This window comes from Pungitius pungitius, chromosome 10 (assembly GCF_949316345.1).
Source record: "Pungitius pungitius chromosome 10, fPunPun2.1, whole genome shotgun sequence".
Lineage (NCBI taxonomy): Eukaryota > Metazoa > Chordata > Actinopteri > Perciformes > Gasterosteidae > Pungitius > Pungitius pungitius.
In genome coordinates, this window is record NC_084909.1 from 13,153,911 (window position 1) to 13,173,093 (window position 19,183).

A 19,183-nucleotide genomic window follows, 5' to 3' on the forward strand; every position below is an offset into this window, starting at 1 on the left:
AAAGCTTTAAAAGTAACAATAAGGGTCAAAACGTAGTTGAGTGAATCAGGTTCTAAAACTATGCCTAATCCTTCATACCATGATGATAATGATGAAAAGAGGTCATTTGGTTAAAAGAAACAGTGTAAGCTCAAGCATTCTTCATACAGTGCGTTTTAGCTGTTTTCTCCTTCTGCAAAAGCTTTAAAAGTAACAATAAGGGTCAAAACGTAGTTGAGTGAATCAGGTTCTAAAACTATGCCTAATAATTCATACCATGATGATAATGATGAAAACAGGTTATTTCCTTAAAGAAAACAGTGTAAGCTCAAGCATTTCATCATACAGTCCGTTTTAGCTGTTTTCTCCGTCTTTAAAAGCTTTGAAAGTAACAATAAGGGTCAAAACGTAGTTGAGTAAATCAGGTTCTAAAACTATGCCTAATCCTTCATACCATGATGAAAATGATGAAAACAGGTTATTTCCTTAAAGGAAACAGTGTAAGCTCAAGCATTCTTTATACAATCCTTTTTAGACGTTTTCTCCTACTGCAAAAGCTTTGAAAGTAACAATAAGGTTCAAAACGTAGTTGTGTGAATCAGGTTCTAAAACTATACCTAATCTTTTATACCATAATAACAATGATGAAAACAGGTCATTTGGTTAAAAGAAACAGTGTGAGCTCAAGCATTTCTTCATACAGTGCGTTTTAGCTGTTTTCTCCTTCTGCAAAAGCTTTAAAAGTAACAATAAGGGTCAAAACGTAGTTGAGTGAATCAGGTTCTAAAACTATGCCTCATCCTTCATAACATGATGATAATGATGAAAACAGGTTATTTCCTTAAAGAAAACAGTGTAAGCTAAAGCATTCTTCATACAGTGCGTTTTAGCTGTTTTCTCCTTCTGCAAAAGCTTTAAAAGTAACAATAAGGGTCAAAACGTAGTTGAGTGAATCAGGTTCTAAAACTATGCCTAATAATTCATACCATGATGATAATGATGAAAACAGGTTATTTCCTTAAAGAAAACAGTGTAAGCTAAAGCATTCTTCATACAGTGCGTTTTAGCTGTTTTCTCCTTCTGCAAAAGCTTTAAAAGTAACAATAAGGGTCAAAACGTAGTTGAGTGAATCAGGTTCTAAAACTATGCCTAATAATTCATACCATGATGATAATGATGAAAACAGGTTATTTCCTTAAAGGAAACAGTGTAAGCTCAAGCATTCTTCATACAATCCTTTTTAGAAGTTTTCTCCTACTGCAAAAGCTTTGAAAGTAACAATAAGGGTCAAAACGTAGTTGAGTGAATCAGGTTCTAAAACTATGCCTAATAATTCATACCATGATGATAATGATGAAAACAGGTTATTTCCTTAAAGAAAACAGTGTAAGCTCAAGCATTTCATCATACAGTCCGTTTTAGCTGTTTTCTCCGTCTTTAAAAGCTTTGAAAGTAACAATAAGGGTCAAAACGTAGTTGAGTAAATCAGGTTCTAAAACTATGCCTAATCCTTCATACCATGATGAAAATGATGAAAACAGGTTATTTCCTTAAAGGAAACAGTGTAAGCTCAAGCATTCTTTATACAATCCTTTTTAGACGTTTTCTCCTACTGCAAAAGCTTTGAAAGTAACAATAAGGTTCAAAACGTAGTTGTGTGAATCAGGTTCTAAAACTATACCTAATCTTTTATACCATAATAACAATGATGAAAACAGGTCATTTGGTTAAAAGAAACAGTGTGAGCTCAAGCATTTCTTCATACAGTGCGTTTTAGCTGTTTTCTCCTTCTGCAAAAGCTTTAAAGGTAACAATAAGGGTCAAAACGTAGTTGAGTGAATCAGGTTCTAAAACTATGCCTAATCCTTCATACCATGATGAAAATGATGAAAACAGGTCATTTCCTTAAAGGAAACAGTGTAAGCTCAAGCATTCTTCATACAATCCGTTTTAGAAGTTTTCTCCTACTGCAAAAGCTTTGAAAGTAACAATAAGGTTCAAAACGTAGTTGTGTGAATCAGGTTCTAAAACTATACCTAATCTTTTATACCATAATAATAATGATGAAAACAGGTCATTTGGTTAAAAGAAACAGTGTAAGCTCAAGCACTCTTCATACAGTGCGTTTTAGCTGTTTTCCCCTTCTGCAAAAGCTTTAAAAGTAACAATAAGGGTCAAAACGTAGTTGAGTGAATCAGGTTCTAAAACTATGCCTAATAATTCATACCATGATGATAATGATGAAAAGAGGTCATTTGCTTAAAAGAAACAGTGTAAGCTCAAGCATTCTTCATACAGTGCGTTTTAGCTGTTTTCTCCTTCTGCAAAAGCTTTAAAAGTAACAATAAGGGTCAAAACGTAGTTGAGTGAATCAGGTTCTAAAACTATGCCTAATCATTCATACCATGATGATAATGATGAAAACAGGTCATTTCCTTAAAGGAAACAGTGTAAGCTCAAGCATTCTTCATACAGTGCGTTTTAGCTGTTTTCTCCGTCTTAAAAGCTTTGAAAGTAACAATAAGGGTCAAAACGTAGTTGAGTGAATCAGGTTCTAAAACTATGCCTAATCCTTCATACCATGATGATAATGATGAAAACAGGTCATTTCCTTAAAGGAAACAGTGTAAGCTCAAGCATTCTTCATACAGTGCGTTTTAGCTGTTTTCTCCTTCTGCAAAAGCTTTAAAAGTAACAATAAGGGTCAAAACGTAGTTGAGTGAATCAGGTTCTAAAACTATGCCTAATCCTTCATACCATGATGATAATGATGAAAACAGGTCATTTGCTTAAAAGAAACAGTGTAAGCTAAAGCACTCTTCATACAGTGCGTTTTAGCTGTTTTCCCCTTCTGCAAAAGCTTTAAAAGTAACAATAAGGGTCAAAACGTAGTTGAGTGAATCAGGTTCTAAAACTATGCCTAATCCTTCATACCATGATGATAATGATGAAAAGAGGTCATTTGCTTAAAAGAAACAGTGTAAGCTCAAGCATTCTTCATACAGTGCGTTTTAGCTGTTTTCTCCTTCTGCAAAAGCTTTAAAAGTAACAATAAGGGTCAAAACGTAGTTGAGTGAATCAGGTTCTAAAACTATGCCTAATCCTTCATACCATGATGATAATGATGAAAAGAGGTCATTTGGTTAAAAGAAACAGTGTAAGCTCAAGCATTCTTCATACAGTGCGTTTTAGCTGTTTTCTCCTTCTGCAAAAGCTTTAAAAGTAACAATAAGGGTCAAAACGTAGTTGAGTGAATCAGGTTCTAAAACTATGCCTAATAATTCATACCATGATGATAATGATGAAAACAGGTTATTTCCTTAAAGAAAACAGTGTAAGCTCAAGCATTTCATCATACAGTCCGTTTTAGCTGTTTTCTCCGTCTTTAAAAGCTTTGAAAGTAACAATAAGGGTCAAAACGTAGTTGAGTAAATCAGGTTCTAAAACTATGCCTAATCCTTCATACCATGATGAAAATGATGAAAACAGGTTATTTCCTTAAAGGAAACAGTGTAAGCTCAAGCATTCTTTATACAATCCTTTTTAGACGTTTTCTCCTACTGCAAAAGCTTTGAAAGTAACAATAAGGTTCAAAACGTAGTTGTGTGAATCAGGTTCTAAAACTATACCTAATCTTTTATACCATAATAACAATGATGAAAACAGGTCATTTGGTTAAAAGAAACAGTGTGAGCTCAAGCATTTCTTCATACAGTGCGTTTTAGCTGTTTTCTCCTTCTGCAAAAGCTTTAAAAGTAACAATAAGGGTCAAAACGTAGTTGAGTGAATCAGGTTCTAAAACTATGCCTCATCCTTCATACCATGATGATAATGATGAAAACAGGTTATTTCCTTAAAGAAAACAGTGTAAGCTAAAGCATTCTTCATACAGTGCGTTTTAGCTGTTTTCTCCTTCTGCAAAAGCTTTAAAAGTAACAATAAGGGTCAAAACGAAGTTGAGTGAATCAGGTTCTAAAACTATGCCTAATAATTCATACCATGATGATAATGATGAAAACAGGTTATTTCCTTAAAGAAAACAGTGTAAGCTAAAGCATTCTTCATACAGTGCGTTTTAGCTGTTTTCTCCTTCTGCAAAAGCTTTAAAAGTAACAATAAGGGTCAAAACGTAGTTGAGTGAATCAGGTTCTAAAACTATGCCTAATAATTCATACCATGATGATAATGATGAAAACAGGTTATTTCCTTAAAGGAAACAGTGTAAGCTCAAGCATTCTTCATACAATCCTTTTTAGAAGTTTTCTCCTACTGCAAAAGCTTTGAAAGTAACAATAAGGGTCAAAACGTAGTTGAGTGAATCAGGTTCTAAAACTATGCCTAATAATTCATACCATGATGATAATGATGAAAACAGGTTATTTCCTTAAAGAAAACAGTGTAAGCTCAAGCATTTCATCATACAGTCCGTTTTAGCTGTTTTCTCCGTCTTTAAAAGCTTTGAAAGTAACAATAAGGGTCAAAACGTAGTTGAGTAAATCAGGTTCTAAAACTATGCCTAATCCTTCATACCATGATGAAAATGATGAAAACAGGTTATTTCCTTAAAGGAAACAGTGTAAGCTCAAGCATTCTTTATACAATCCTTTTTAGACGTTTTCTCCTACTGCAAAAGCTTTGAAAGTAACAATAAGGTTCAAAACGTAGTTGTGTGAATCAGGTTCTAAAACTATACCTAATCTTTTATACCATAATAACAATGATGAAAACAGGTCATTTGGTTAAAAGAAACAGTGTGAGCTCAAGCATTTCTTCATACAGTGCGTTTTAGCTGTTTTCTCCTTCTGCAAAAGCTTTAAAAGTAACAATAAGGGTCAAAACGTAGTTGAGTGAATCAGGTTCTAAAACTATGCCTCATCCTTCATAACATGATGATAATGATGAAAACAGGTTATTTCCTTAAAGAAAACAGTGTAAGCTAAAGCATTCTTCATACAGTGCGTTTTAGCTGTTTTCTCCTTCTGCAAAAGCTTTAAAAGTAACAATAAGGGTCAAAACGTAGTTGAGTGAATCAGGTTCTAAAACTATGCCTAATAATTCATACCATGATGATAATGATGAAAACAGGTTATTTCCTTAAAGAAAACAGTGTAAGCTAAAGCATTCTTCATACAGTGCGTTTTAGCTGTTTTCTCCTTCTGCAAAAGCTTTAAAAGTAACAATAAGGGTCAAAACGTAGTTGAGTGAATCAGGTTCTAAAACTATGCCTAATAATTCATACCATGATGATAATGATGAAAACAGGTTATTTCCTTAAAGGAAACAGTGTAAGCTCAAGCATTCTTCATACAATCCTTTTTAGAAGTTTTCTCCTACTGCAAAAGCTTTGAAAGTAACAATAAGGGTCAAAACGTAGTTGAGTGAATCAGGTTCTAAAACTATGCCTAATAATTCATACCATGATGATAATGATGAAAACAGGTTATTTCCTTAAAGAAAACAGTGTAAGCTCAAGCATTTCATCATACAGTCCGTTTTAGCTGTTTTCTCCGTCTTTAAAAGCTTTGAAAGTAACAATAAGGGTCAAAACGTAGTTGAGTAAATCAGGTTCTAAAACTATGCCTAATCCTTCATACCATGATGAAAATGATGAAAACAGGTTATTTCCTTAAAGGAAACAGTGTAAGCTCAAGCATTCTTTATACAATCCTTTTTAGACGTTTTCTCCTACTGCAAAAGCTTTGAAAGTAACAATAAGGTTCAAAACGTAGTTGTGTGAATCAGGTTCTAAAACTATACCTAATCTTTTATACCATAATAACAATGATGAAAACAGGTCATTTGGTTAAAAGAAACAGTGTGAGCTCAAGCATTTCTTCATACAGTGCGTTTTAGCTGTTTTCTCCTTCTGCAAAAGCTTTAAAGGTAACAATAAGGGTCAAAACGTAGTTGAGTGAATCAGGTTCTAAAACTATGCCTAATCCTTCATACCATGATGAAAATGATGAAAACAGGTCATTTCCTTAAAGGAAACAGTGTAAGCTCAAGCATTCTTCATACAATCCGTTTTAGAAGTTTTCTCCTACTGCAAAAGCTTTGAAAGTAACAATAAGGTTCAAAACGTAGTTGTGTGAATCAGGTTCTAAAACTATACCTAATCTTTTATACCATAATAATAATGATGAAAACAGGTCATTTGGTTAAAAGAAACAGTGTAAGCTCAAGCACTCTTCATACAGTGCGTTTTAGCTGTTTTCCCCTTCTGCAAAAGCTTTAAAAGTAACAATAAGGGTCAAAACGTAGTTGAGTGAATCAGGTTCTAAAACTATGCCTAATAATTCATACCATGATGATAATGATGAAAAGAGGTCATTTGCTTAAAAGAAACAGTGTAAGCTCAAGCATTCTTCATACAGTGCGTTTTAGCTGTTTTCTCCTTCTGCAAAAGCTTTAAAAGTAACAATAAGGGTCAAAACGTAGTTGAGTGAATCAGGTTCTAAAACTATGCCTAATCATTCATACCATGATGATAATGATGAAAACAGGTCATTTCCTTAAAGGAAACAGTGTAAGCTCAAGCATTCTTCATACAGTGCGTTTTAGCTGTTTTCTCCGTCTTAAAAGCTTTGAAAGTAACAATAAGGGTCAAAACGTAGTTGAGTGAATCAGGTTCTAAAACTATGCCTAATCCTTCATACCATGATGATAATGATGAAAACAGGTCATTTCCTTAAAGGAAACAGTGTAAGCTCAAGCATTCTTCATACAGTGCGTTTTAGCTGTTTTCTCCTTCTGCAAAAGCTTTAAAAGTAACAATAAGGGTCAAAACGTAGTTGAGTGAATCAGGTTCTAAAACTATGCCTAATCCTTCATACCATGATGATAATGATGAAAACAGGTCATTTGCTTAAAAGAAACAGTGTAAGCTAAAGCACTCTTCATACAGTGCGTTTTAGCTGTTTTCCCCTTCTGCAAAAGCTTTAAAAGTAACAATAAGGGTCAAAACGTAGTTGAGTGAATCAGGTTCTAAAACTATGCCTAATCCTTCATACCATGATGATAATGATGAAAAGAGGTCATTTGCTTAAAAGAAACAGTGTAAGCTCAAGCATTCTTCATACAGTGCGTTTTAGCTGTTTTCTCCTTCTGCAAAAGCTTTAAAAGTAACAATAAGGGTCAAAACGTAGTTGAGTGAATCAGGTTCTAAAACTATGCCTAATCCTTCATACCATGATGATAATGATGAAAAGAGGTCATTTGGTTAAAAGAAACAGTGTAAGCTCAAGCATTCTTCATACAGTGCGTTTTAGCTGTTTTCTCCTTCTGCAAAAGCTTTAAAAGTAACAATAAGGGTCAAAACGTAGTTGAGTGAATCAGGTTCTAAAACTATGCCTAATAATTCATACCATGATGATAATGATGAAAACAGGTTATTTCCTTAAAGAAAACAGTGTAAGCTCAAGCATTTCATCATACAGTCCGTTTTAGCTGTTTTCTCCGTCTTTAAAAGCTTTGAAAGTAACAATAAGGGTCAAAACGTAGTTGAGTAAATCAGGTTCTAAAACTATGCCTAATCCTTCATACCATGATGAAAATGATGAAAACAGGTTATTTCCTTAAAGGAAACAGTGTAAGCTCAAGCATTCTTTATACAATCCTTTTTAGACGTTTTCTCCTACTGCAAAAGCTTTGAAAGTAACAATAAGGTTCAAAACGTAGTTGTGTGAATCAGGTTCTAAAACTATACCTAATCTTTTATACCATAATAACAATGATGAAAACAGGTCATTTGGTTAAAAGAAACAGTGTGAGCTCAAGCATTTCTTCATACAGTGCGTTTTAGCTGTTTTCTCCTTCTGCAAAAGCTTTAAAAGTAACAATAAGGGTCAAAACGTAGTTGAGTGAATCAGGTTCTAAAACTATGCCTCATCCTTCATACCATGATGATAATGATGAAAACAGGTTATTTCCTTAAAGAAAACAGTGTAAGCTAAAGCATTCTTCATACAGTGCGTTTTAGCTGTTTTCTCCTTCTGCAAAAGCTTTAAAAGTAACAATAAGGGTCAAAACGTAGTTGAGTGAATCAGGTTCTAAAACTATGCCTAATAATTCATACCATGATGATAATGATGAAAACAGGTTATTTCCTTAAAGAAAACAGTGTAAGCTAAAGCATTCTTCATACAGTGCGTTTTAGCTGTTTTCTCCTTCTGCAAAAGCTTTAAAAGTAACAATAAGGGTCAAAACGTAGTTGAGTGAATCAGGTTCTAAAACTATGCCTAATAATTCATACCATGATGATAATGATGAAAACAGGTTATTTCCTTAAAGGAAACAGTGTAAGCTCAAGCATTCTTCATACAATCCTTTTTAGAAGTTTTCTCCTACTGCAAAAGCTTTGAAAGTAACAATAAGGGTCAAAACGTAGTTGAGTGAATCAGGTTCTAAAACTATGCCTAATAATTCATACCATGATGATAATGATGAAAACAGGTTATTTCCTTAAAGAAAACAGTGTAAGCTCAAGCATTTCATCATACAGTCCGTTTTAGCTGTTTTCTCCGTCTTTAAAAGCTTTGAAAGTAACAATAAGGGTCAAAACGTAGTTGAGTAAATCAGGTTCTAAAACTATGCCTAATCCTTCATACCATGATGAAAATGATGAAAACAGGTTATTTCCTTAAAGGAAACAGAGTAAGCTCAAGCATTCTTTATACAATCCTTTTTAGACGTTTTCTCCTACTGCAAAAGCTTTGAAAGTAACAATAAGGTTCAAAACGTAGTTGTGTGAATCAGGTTCTAAAACTATACCTAATCTTTTATACCATAATAACAATGATGAAAACAGGTCATTTGGTTAAAAGAAACAGTGTGAGCTCAAGCATTTCTTCATACAGTGCGTTTTAGCTGTTTTCTCCTTCTGCAAAAGCTTTAAAGGTAACAATAAGGGTCAAAACGTAGTTGAGTGAATCAGGTTCTAAAACTATGCCTAATCCTTCATACCATGATGAAAATGATGAAAACAGGTCATTTCCTTAAAGGAAACAGTGTAAGCTCAAGCATTCTTCATACAATCCGTTTTAGAAGTTTTCTCCTACTGCAAAAGCTTTGAAAGTAACAATAAGGTTCAAAACGTAGTTGTGTGAATCAGGTTCTAAAACTATACCTAATCTTTTATACCATAATAATAATGATGAAAACAGGTCATTTGGTTAAAAGAAACAGTGTAAGCTCAAGCACTCTTCATACAGTGCGTTTTAGCTGTTTTCCCCTTCTGCAAAAGCTTTAAAAGTAACAATAAGGGTCAAAACGTAGTTGAGTGAATCAGGTTCTAAAACTATGCCTAATCATTCATACCATGATGATAATGATGAAAACAGGTCATTTCCTTAAAGGAAACAGTGTAAGCTCAAGCATTCTTCATACAGTGCGTTTTAGCTGTTTTCTCCGTCTTAAAAGCTTTGAAAGTAACAATAAGGGTCAAAACGTAGTTGAGTGAATCAGGTTCTAAAACTATGCCTAATCCTTCATACCATGATGATAATGATGAAAACAGGTCATTTCCTTAAAGGAAACAGTGTAAGCTCAAGCATTCTTCATACAGTGCGTTTTAGCTGTTTTCTCCTTCTGCAAAAGCTTTAAAAGTAACAATAAGGGTCAAAACGTAGTTGAGTGAATCAGGTTCTAAAACTATGCCTAATCCTTCATACCATGATGATAATGATGAAAACAGGTCATTTGCTTAAAAGAAACAGTGTAAGCTAAAGCACTCTTCATACAGTGCGTTTTAGCTGTTTTCCCTTTCTGCAAAAGCTTTAAAAGTAACAATAAGGGTCAAAACGTAGTTGAGTGAATCAGGTTCTAAAACTATGCCTAATCCTTCATACCATGATGATAATGATGAAAAGAGGTCATTTGCTTAAAAGAAACAGTGTAAGCTCAAGCATTCTTCATACAGTGCGTTTTAGCTGTTTTCTCCTTCTGCAAAAGCTTTAAAAGTAACAATAAGGGTCAAAACGTAGTTGAGTGAATCAGGTTCTAAAACTATGCCTAATCCTTCATACCATGATGATAATGATGAAAAGAGGTCATTTGGTTAAAAGAAACAGTGTAAGCTCAAGCATTCTTCATACAGTGCGTTTTAGCTGTTTTCTCCTTCTGCAAAAGCTTTAAAAGTAACAATAAGGGTCAAAACGTAGTTGAGTGAATCAGGTTCTAAAACTATGCCTAATAATTCATACCATGATGATAATGATGAAAACAGGTTATTTCCTTAAAGAAAACAGTGTAAGCTCAAGCATTTCATCATACAGTCCGTTTTAGCTGTTTTCTCCGTCTTTAAAAGCTTTGAAAGTAACAATAAGGGTCAAAACGTAGTTGAGTAAATCAGGTTCTAAAACTATGCCTAATCCTTCATACCATGATGAAAATGATGAAAACAGGTTATTTCCTTAAAGGAAACAGTGTAAGCTCAAGCATTCTTTATACAATCCTTTTTAGACGTTTTCTCCTACTGCAAAAGCTTTGAAAGTAACAATAAGGGTCAAAACGTAGTTGAGTGAATCAGGTTCTAAAACTATGCCTAATCCTTCATACCATGATGATAATGATGAAAACAGGTCATTTGCTTAAAAGAAACAGTGTAAGCTAAAGCACTCTTCATACAGTGCGTTTTAGCTGTTTTCCCTTTCTGCAAAAGCTTTAAAAGTAACAATAAGGGTCAAAACGTAGTTGAGTGAATCAGGTTCTAAAACTATGCCTAATCCTTCATACCATGATGATAATGATGAAAAGAGGTCATTTGCTTAAAAGAAACAGTGTAAGCTCAAGCATTCTTCATACAGTGCGTTTTAGCTGTTTTCTCCTTCTGCAAAAGCTTTAAAAGTAACAATAAGGGTCAAAACGTAGTTGAGTGAATCAGGTTCTAAAACTATGCCTAATCCTTCATACCATGATGATAATGATGAAAAGAGGTCATTTGGTTAAAAGAAACAGTGTAAGCTCAAGCATTCTTCATACAGTGCGTTTTAGCTGTTTTCTCCTTCTGCAAAAGCTTTAAAAGTAACAATAAGGGTCAAAACGTAGTTGAGTGAATCAGGTTCTAAAACTATGCCTAATAATTCATACCATGATGATAATGATGAAAACAGGTTATTTCCTTAAAGAAAACAGTGTAAGCTCAAGCATTTCATCATACAGTCCGTTTTAGCTGTTTTCTCCGTCTTTAAAAGCTTTGAAAGTAACAATAAGGGTCAAAACGTAGTTGAGTAAATCAGGTTCTAAAACTATGCCTAATCCTTCATACCATGATGAAAATGATGAAAACAGGTTATTTCCTTAAAGGAAACAGTGTAAGCTCAAGCATTCTTTATACAATCCTTTTTAGACGTTTTCTCCTACTGCAAAAGCTTTGAAAGTAACAATAAGGTTCAAAACGTAGTTGTGTGAATCAGGTTCTAAAACTATACCTAATCTTTTATACCATAATAACAATGATGAAAACAGGTCATTTGGTTAAAAGAAACAGTGTGAGCTCAAGCATTTCTTCATACAGTGCGTTTTAGCTGTTTTCTCCTTCTGCAAAAGCTTTAAAAGTAACAATAAGGGTCAAAACGTAGTTGAGTGAATCAGGTTCTAAAACTATGCCTCATCCTTCATACCATGATGATAATGATGAAAACAGGTTATTTCCTTAAAGAAAACAGTGTAAGCTAAAGCATTCTTCATACAGTGCGTTTTAGCTGTTTTCTCCTTCTGCAAAAGCTTTAAAAGTAACAATAAGGGTCAAAACGTAGTTGAGTGAATCAGGTTCTAAAACTATGCCTAATAATTCATACCATGATGATAATGATGAAAACAGGTTATTTCCTTAAAGAAAACAGTGTAAGCTAAAGCATTCTTCATACAGTGCGTTTTAGCTGTTTTCTCCTTCTGCAAAAGCTTTAAAAGTAACAATAAGGGTCAAAACGTAGTTGAGTGAATCAGGTTCTAAAACTATGCCTAATAATTCATACCATGATGATAATGATGAAAACAGGTTATTTCCTTAAAGGAAACAGTGTAAGCTCAAGCATTCTTCATACAATCCTTTTTAGAAGTTTTCTCCTACTGCAAAAGCTTTGAAAGTAACAATAAGGGTCAAAACGTAGTTGAGTGAATCAGGTTCTAAAACTATGCCTAATAATTCATACCATGATGATAATGATGAAAACAGGTTATTTCCTTAAAGAAAACAGTGTAAGCTCAAGCATTTCATCATACAGTCCGTTTTAGCTGTTTTCTCCGTCTTTAAAAGCTTTGAAAGTAACAATAAGGGTCAAAACGTAGTTGAGTAAATCAGGTTCTAAAACTATGCCTAATCCTTCATACCATGATGAAAATGATGAAAACAGGTTATTTCCTTAAAGGAAACAGTGTAAGCTCAAGCATTCTTTATACAATCCTTTTTAGACGTTTTCTCCTACTGCAAAAGCTTTGAAAGTAACAATAAGGTTCAAAACGTAGTTGTGTGAATCAGGTTCTAAAACTATACCTAATCTTTTATACCATAATAACAATGATGAAAACAGGTCATTTGGTTAAAAGAAACAGTGTGAGCTCAAGCATTTCTTCATACAGTGCGTTTTAGCTGTTTTCTCCTTCTGCAAAAGCTTTAAAGGTAACAATAAGGGTCAAAACGTAGTTGAGTGAATCAGGTTCTAAAACTATGCCTAATAATTCATACCATGATGATAATGATGAAAACAGGTTATTTCCTTAAAGAAAACAGTGTAAGCTAAAGCATTCTTCATACAGTGCGTTTTAGCTGTTTTCTCCTTCTGCAAAAGCTTTAAAAGTAACAATAAGGGTCAAAACGTAGTTGAGTGAATCAGGTTCTAAAACTATGCCTAATAATTCATACCATGATGATAATGATGAAAACAGGTTATTTCCTTAAAGGAAACAGTGTAATCTCAAGCATTCTTCATACAATCCTTTTTAGAAGTTTTCTCCTACTGCAAAAGCTTTGAAAGTAACAATAAGGTTCAAAACGTAGTTGTGTGAATCAGGTTCTAAAACTATGCCTAATCCTTCATACCATGATGATAATGATGAAAAGAGGTCATTTGCTTAAAAGAAACAGTGTAAGCTCAAGCATTCTTCATACAGTGCGTTTTAGCTGTTTCCCCTTCTGCAAAAGCTTTAAAAGTAACAATAAGGGTCAAAACGTAGTTGAGTGAATCAGGTTCTAAAACTATGCCTAATCCTTCATACCATGATGATAATGATGAAAACAGGTCATTTGCTTAAAAGAAACAGTGTAAGCTCAAGCATTCTTCATACAATCCGTTTTAGAAGTTTTCTCCTACTGCAAAAGCTTTGAAAGTAACAATAAGGGTCAAAACGTAGTTGAGTGAATCAGGTTCTAAAACTATACCTAATCTTTTATACCATAATAACAATGATGAAAACAGGTCATTTGGTTAAAAGAAACAGTGTAAGCTCAAGCATTTCATCATACAGTCCGTTTTAGCTGTTTTCTCCGTCTTTAAAAGCTTTGAAAGTAACAATAAGGGTCAAAACGTAGTTGAGTGAATCAGGTTCTAAAACTATGCCTAATCCTTCATACCATGATGATAATGATGAAAACAGGTCATTTCCTTAAAGAAAACAGTGTAAGCTCAAGCATTTCATCATACAGTCCGTTTTAGCTGTTTTCTCCGTCTTTAAAAGCTTTGAAAGTAACAATAAGGGTCAAAACGTAGTTGAGTGAATCAGGTTCTAAAACTATGCCTAATCCTTCATACCATGATGATAATTATGAAAAGAGGTCATTTGCTTAAAAGAAACAATGTAAGCTCAAGCACTCTTCATACAGTGCGTTTTAGCTGTTTTCCCCTTCTGCAAAAGCTTTAAAAGTAACAATAAGGGTCAAAACGTAGTTGAGTGAATCAGGTTCTAAAACTATGCCTAATCATTCATACCATGATGATAATGATGAAAACAGGTCATTTCCTTAAAGGAAACAGTGTAAGCTCAAGCATTCTTCATACAGTGCGTTTTAGCTGTTTTCTCCGTCTTAAAAGCTTTGAAAGTAACAATAAGGGTCAAAACGTAGTTGAGTGAATCAGGTTCTAAAACTATGCCTAATCCTTCATACCATGATGATAATGATGAAAACAGGTCATTTCCTTAAAGGAAACAGTGTAAGCTCAAGCATTCTTCATACAGTGCATTTTAGCTGTTTTCTCCTTCTGCAAAAGCTTTAAAAGTAACAATAAGGGTCAAAACGTAGTTGAGTGAATCAGGTTCTAAAACTATGCCTAATCCTTCATACCATGATGATAATGATGAAAACAGGTCATTTGCTTAAAAGAAACAGTGTAAGCTAAAGCACTCTTCATACAGTGCGTTTTAGCTGTTTTCCCCTTCTGCAAAAGCTTTAAAAGTAACAATAAGGGTCAAAACGTAGTTGAGTGAATCAGGTTCTAAAACTATGCCTAATCCTTCATACCATGATGATAATGATGAAAAGAGGTCATTTGCTTAAAAGAAACAGTGTAAGCTCAAGCATTCTTCATACAGTGCGTTTTAGCTGTTTTCTCCTTCTGCAAAAGCTTTAAAAGTAACAATAAGGGTCAAAACGTAGTTGAGTGAATCAGGTTCTAAAACTATGCCTAATCCTTCATACCATGATGATAATGATGAAAAGAGGTCATTTGCTTAAAAGAAACAGTGTAAGCTCAAGCATTCTTCATACAGTGCGTTTTAGCTGTTTTCTCCTTCTGCAAAAGCTTTAAAAGTAACAATAAGGGTCAAAACGTAGTTGAGTGAATCAGGTTCTAAAACTATGCCTAATAATTCATACCATGATGATAATGATGAAAACAGGTTATTTCCTTAAAGGAAACAGTGTAAGCTCAAGCATTCTTCATACAATCCTTTTTAGAAGTTTTCTCCTACTGCAAAAGCTTTGAAAGTAACAATAAGGGTCAAAACGTAGTTGAGTGAATCAGGTTCTAAAACTATGCCTAATAATTCATACCATGATGATAATGATGAAAACAGGTTATTTCCTTAAAGAAAACAGTGTAAGCTCAAGCATTTCATCATACAGTCCGTTTTAGCTGTTTTCTCCGTCTTTAAAAGCTTTGAAAGTAACAATAAGGGTCAAAACGTAGTTGAGTAAATCAGGTTCTAAAACTATGCCTAATCCTTCATACCATGATGAAAATGATGAAAACAGGTTATTTCCTTAAAGGAAACAGTGTAAGCTCAAGCATTCTTTATACAATCCTTTTTAGACGTTTTCTCCTACTGCAAAAGCTTTGAAAGTAACAATAAGGTTCAAAACGTAGTTGTGTGAATCAGGTTCTAAAACTATACCTAATCTTTTATACCATAATAACAATGATGAAAACAGGTCATTTGGTTAAAAGAAACAGTGTGAGCTCAAGCATTTCTTCATACAGTGCGTTTTAGCTGTTTTCTCCTTCTGCAAAAGCTTTAAAGGTAACAATAAGGGTCAAAACGTAGTTGAGTGAATCAGGTTCTAAAACTATGCCTAATAATTCATACCATGATGATAATGATGAAAACAGGTTATTTCCTTAAAGAAAACAGTGTAAGCTAAAGCATTCTTCATACAGTGCGTTTTAGCTGTTTTCTCCTTCTGCAAAAGCTTTAAAAGTAACAATAAGGGTCAAAACGTAGTTGAGTGAATCAGGTTCTAAAACTATGCCTAATAATTCATACCATGATGATAATGATGAAAACAGGTTATTTCCTTAAAGGAAACAGTGTAATCTCAAGCATTCTTCATACAATCCTTTTTAGAAGTTTTCTCCTACTGCAAAAGCTTTGAAAGTAACAATAAGGTTCAAAACGTAGTTGTGTGAATCAGGTTCTAAAACTATGCCTAATCCTTCATACCATGATGATAATGATGAAAAGAGGTCATTTGCTTAAAAGAAACAGTGTAAGCTCAAGCATTCTTCATACAGTGCGTTTTAGCTGTTTCCCCTTCTGCAAAAGCTTTAAAAGTAACAATAAGGGTCAAAACGTAGTTGAGTGAATCAGGTTCTAAAACTATGCCTAATCCTTCATACCATGATGATAATGATGAAAACAGGTCATTTGCTTAAAAGAAACAGTGTAAGCTCAAGCATTCTTCATACAATCCGTTTTAGAAGTTTTCTCCTACTGCAAAAGCTTTGAAAGTAACAATAAGGGTCAAAACGTAGTTGAGTGAATCAGGTTCTAAAACTATACCTAATCTTTTATACCATAATAACAATGATGAAAACAGGTCATTTGGTTAAAAGAAACAGTGTAAGCTCAAGCATTTCATCATACAGTCCGTTTTAGCTGTTTTCTCCGTCTTTAAAAGCTTTGAAAGTAACAATAAGGGTCAAAACGTAGTTGAGTGAATCAGGTTCTAAAACTATGCCTAATCCTTCATACCATGATGATAATGATGAAAAGAGGTCATTTGCTTAAAAGAAACAGTGTGAGCTCAAGCATTTCATCATACAGTCCGTTTTAGCTGTTTTCTCCGTCTTTAAAAGCTTTGAAAGTAACAATAAGGGTCAAAACGTAGTTGAGTGAATCAGGTTCTAAAACTATGCCTAATCCTTCATACCATGATGATAATGATGAAAACAGGTCATTTCCTTAAAGAAAACAGTGTAAGCTCAAGCATTTCATCATACAGTCCGTTTTAGCTGTTTTCTCCGTCTTTAAAAGCTTTGAAAGTAACAATAAGGGTCAAAACGTAGTTGAGTGAATCAGGTTCTAAAACTATGCCTAATCCTTCATACCATGATGATAATTATGAAAAGAGGTCATTTGCTTAAAAGAAACAATGTAAGCTCAAGCACTCTTCATACAGTGCGTTTTAGCTGTTTTCCCCTTCTGCAAAAGCTTTAAAAGTAACAATAAGGGTCAAAACGTAGTTGAGTGAATCAGGTTCTAAAACTATGCCTAATCATTCATACCATGATGATAATGATGAAAACAGGTCATTTCCTTAAAGGAAACAGTGTAAGCTCAAGCATTCTTCATACAGTGCGTTTTAGCTGTTTTCTCCGTCTTAAAAGCTTTGAAAGTAACAATAAGGGTCAAAACGTAGTTGAGTGAATCAGGTTCTAAAACTATGCCTAATCCTTCATACCATGATGATAATGATGAAAACAGGTCATTTCCTTAAAGGAAACAGTGTAAGCTCAAGCATTCTTCATACAGTGCATTTTAGCTGTTTTCTCCTTCTGCAAAAGCTTTAAAAGTAACAATAAGGGTCAAAACGTAGTTGAGTGAATCAGGTTCTAAAACTATGCCTAATCCTTCATACCATGATGATAATGATGAAAACAGGTCATTTGCTTAAAAGAAACAGTGTAAGCTAAAGCACTCTTCATACAGTGCGTTTTAGCTGTTTTCCCCTTCTGCAAAAGCTTTAAAAGTAACAATAAGGGTCAAAACGTAGTTGAGTGAATCAGGTTCTAAAACTATGCCTAATCCTTCATACCATGATGATAATGATGAAAAGAGGTCATTTGCTTAAAAGAAACAGTGTAAGCTCAAGCATTCTTCATACAGTGCGTTTTAGCTGTTTTCTCCTTCTGCAAAAGCTTTAAAAGTAACAATAAGGGTCAAAACGTAGTTGAGTGAATCAGGTTCTAAAACTATGCCTAATCCTTCATACCATGATGATAATGATGAAAAGAGGTCATTTGCTTAAAAGAAACAGTGTAAGCTCAAGCATTCTTCATACAGTGCGTTTTAGCTGTTTTCTCCTTCTGCAAAAGCTTTAAAAGTAACAATAAGGGTCAAAACGTAGTTGAGTGAATCAGGTTCTAAAACTATGCCTAATAATTCATACCATGATGATAATGATGAAAACAGGTTATTTCCTTAAAGGAAACAGTGTAAGCTCAAGCATTCTTCATACAATCCTTTTTAGAAGTTTTCTCCTACTGCAAAAGCTTTGAAAGTAACAATAAGGGTCAAAACGTAGTTGAGTGAATCAGGTTCTAAAACTATGCCTAATAATTCATACCATGATGATAATGATGAAAACAGGTTATTTCCTTAAAGAAAACAGTGTAAGCTCAAGCATTTCATCATACAGTCCGTTTTAGCTGTTTTCTCCGTCTTTAAAAGCTTTGAAAGTAACAATAAGGGTCAAAACGTAGTTGAGTAAATCAGGTTCTAAAACTATGCCTAATCCTTCATACCATGATGAAAATGATGAAAACAGGTTATTTCCTTAAAGGAAACAGTGTAAGCTCAAGCATTCTTTATACAATCCTTTTTAGACGTTTTCTCCTACTGCAAAAGCTTTGAAAGTAACAATAAGGTTCAAAACGTAGTTGTGTGAATCAGGTTCTAAAACTATACCTAATCTTTTATACCATAATAACAATGATGAAAACAGGTCATTTGGTTAAAAGAAACAGTGTGAGCTCAAGCATTTCTTCATACAGTGCGTTTTAGCTGTTTTCTCCTTCTGCAAAAGCTTTAAAGGTAACAATAAGGGTCAAAACGTAGTTGAGTGAATCAGGTTCTAAAACTATGCCTAATAATTCATACCATGATGATAATGATGAAAACAGGTTATTTCCTTAAAGAAAACAGTGTAAGCTAAAGCATTCTTCATACAGTGCGTTTTAGCTGTTTTCTCCTTCTGCAAAAGCTTTAAAAGTAACAATAAGGGTCAAAACGTAGTTGAGTGAATCAGGTTCTAAAACTATGCCTAATAATTCATACCATGATGATAATGATGAAAACAGGTTATTTCCTTAAAGGAAACAGTGTAATCTCAAGCATTCTTCATACAATCCTTTTTAGAAGTTTTCTCCTACTGCAAAAGCTTTGAAAGTAACAATAAGGTTCAAAACGTAGTTGTGTGAATCAGGTTCTAAAACTATGCCTAATCCTTCATACCATGATGATAATGATGAAAAGAGGTCATTTGCTTAAAAGAAACAGTGTAAGCTCAAGCATTCTTCATACAGTGCGTTTTAGCTGTTTCCCCTTCTGCAAAAGCTTTAAAAGTAACAATAAGGGTCAAAACGTAGTTGAGTGAATCAGGTTCTAAAACTATGCCTAATCCTTCATACCATGATGATAATGATGAAAACAGGTCATTTGCTTAAAAGAAACAGTGTAAGCTCAAGCATTCTTCATACAATCCGTTTTAGAAGTTTTCTCCTACTGCAAAAGCTTTGAAAGTAACAATAAGGGTCAAAACGTAGTTGAGTGAATC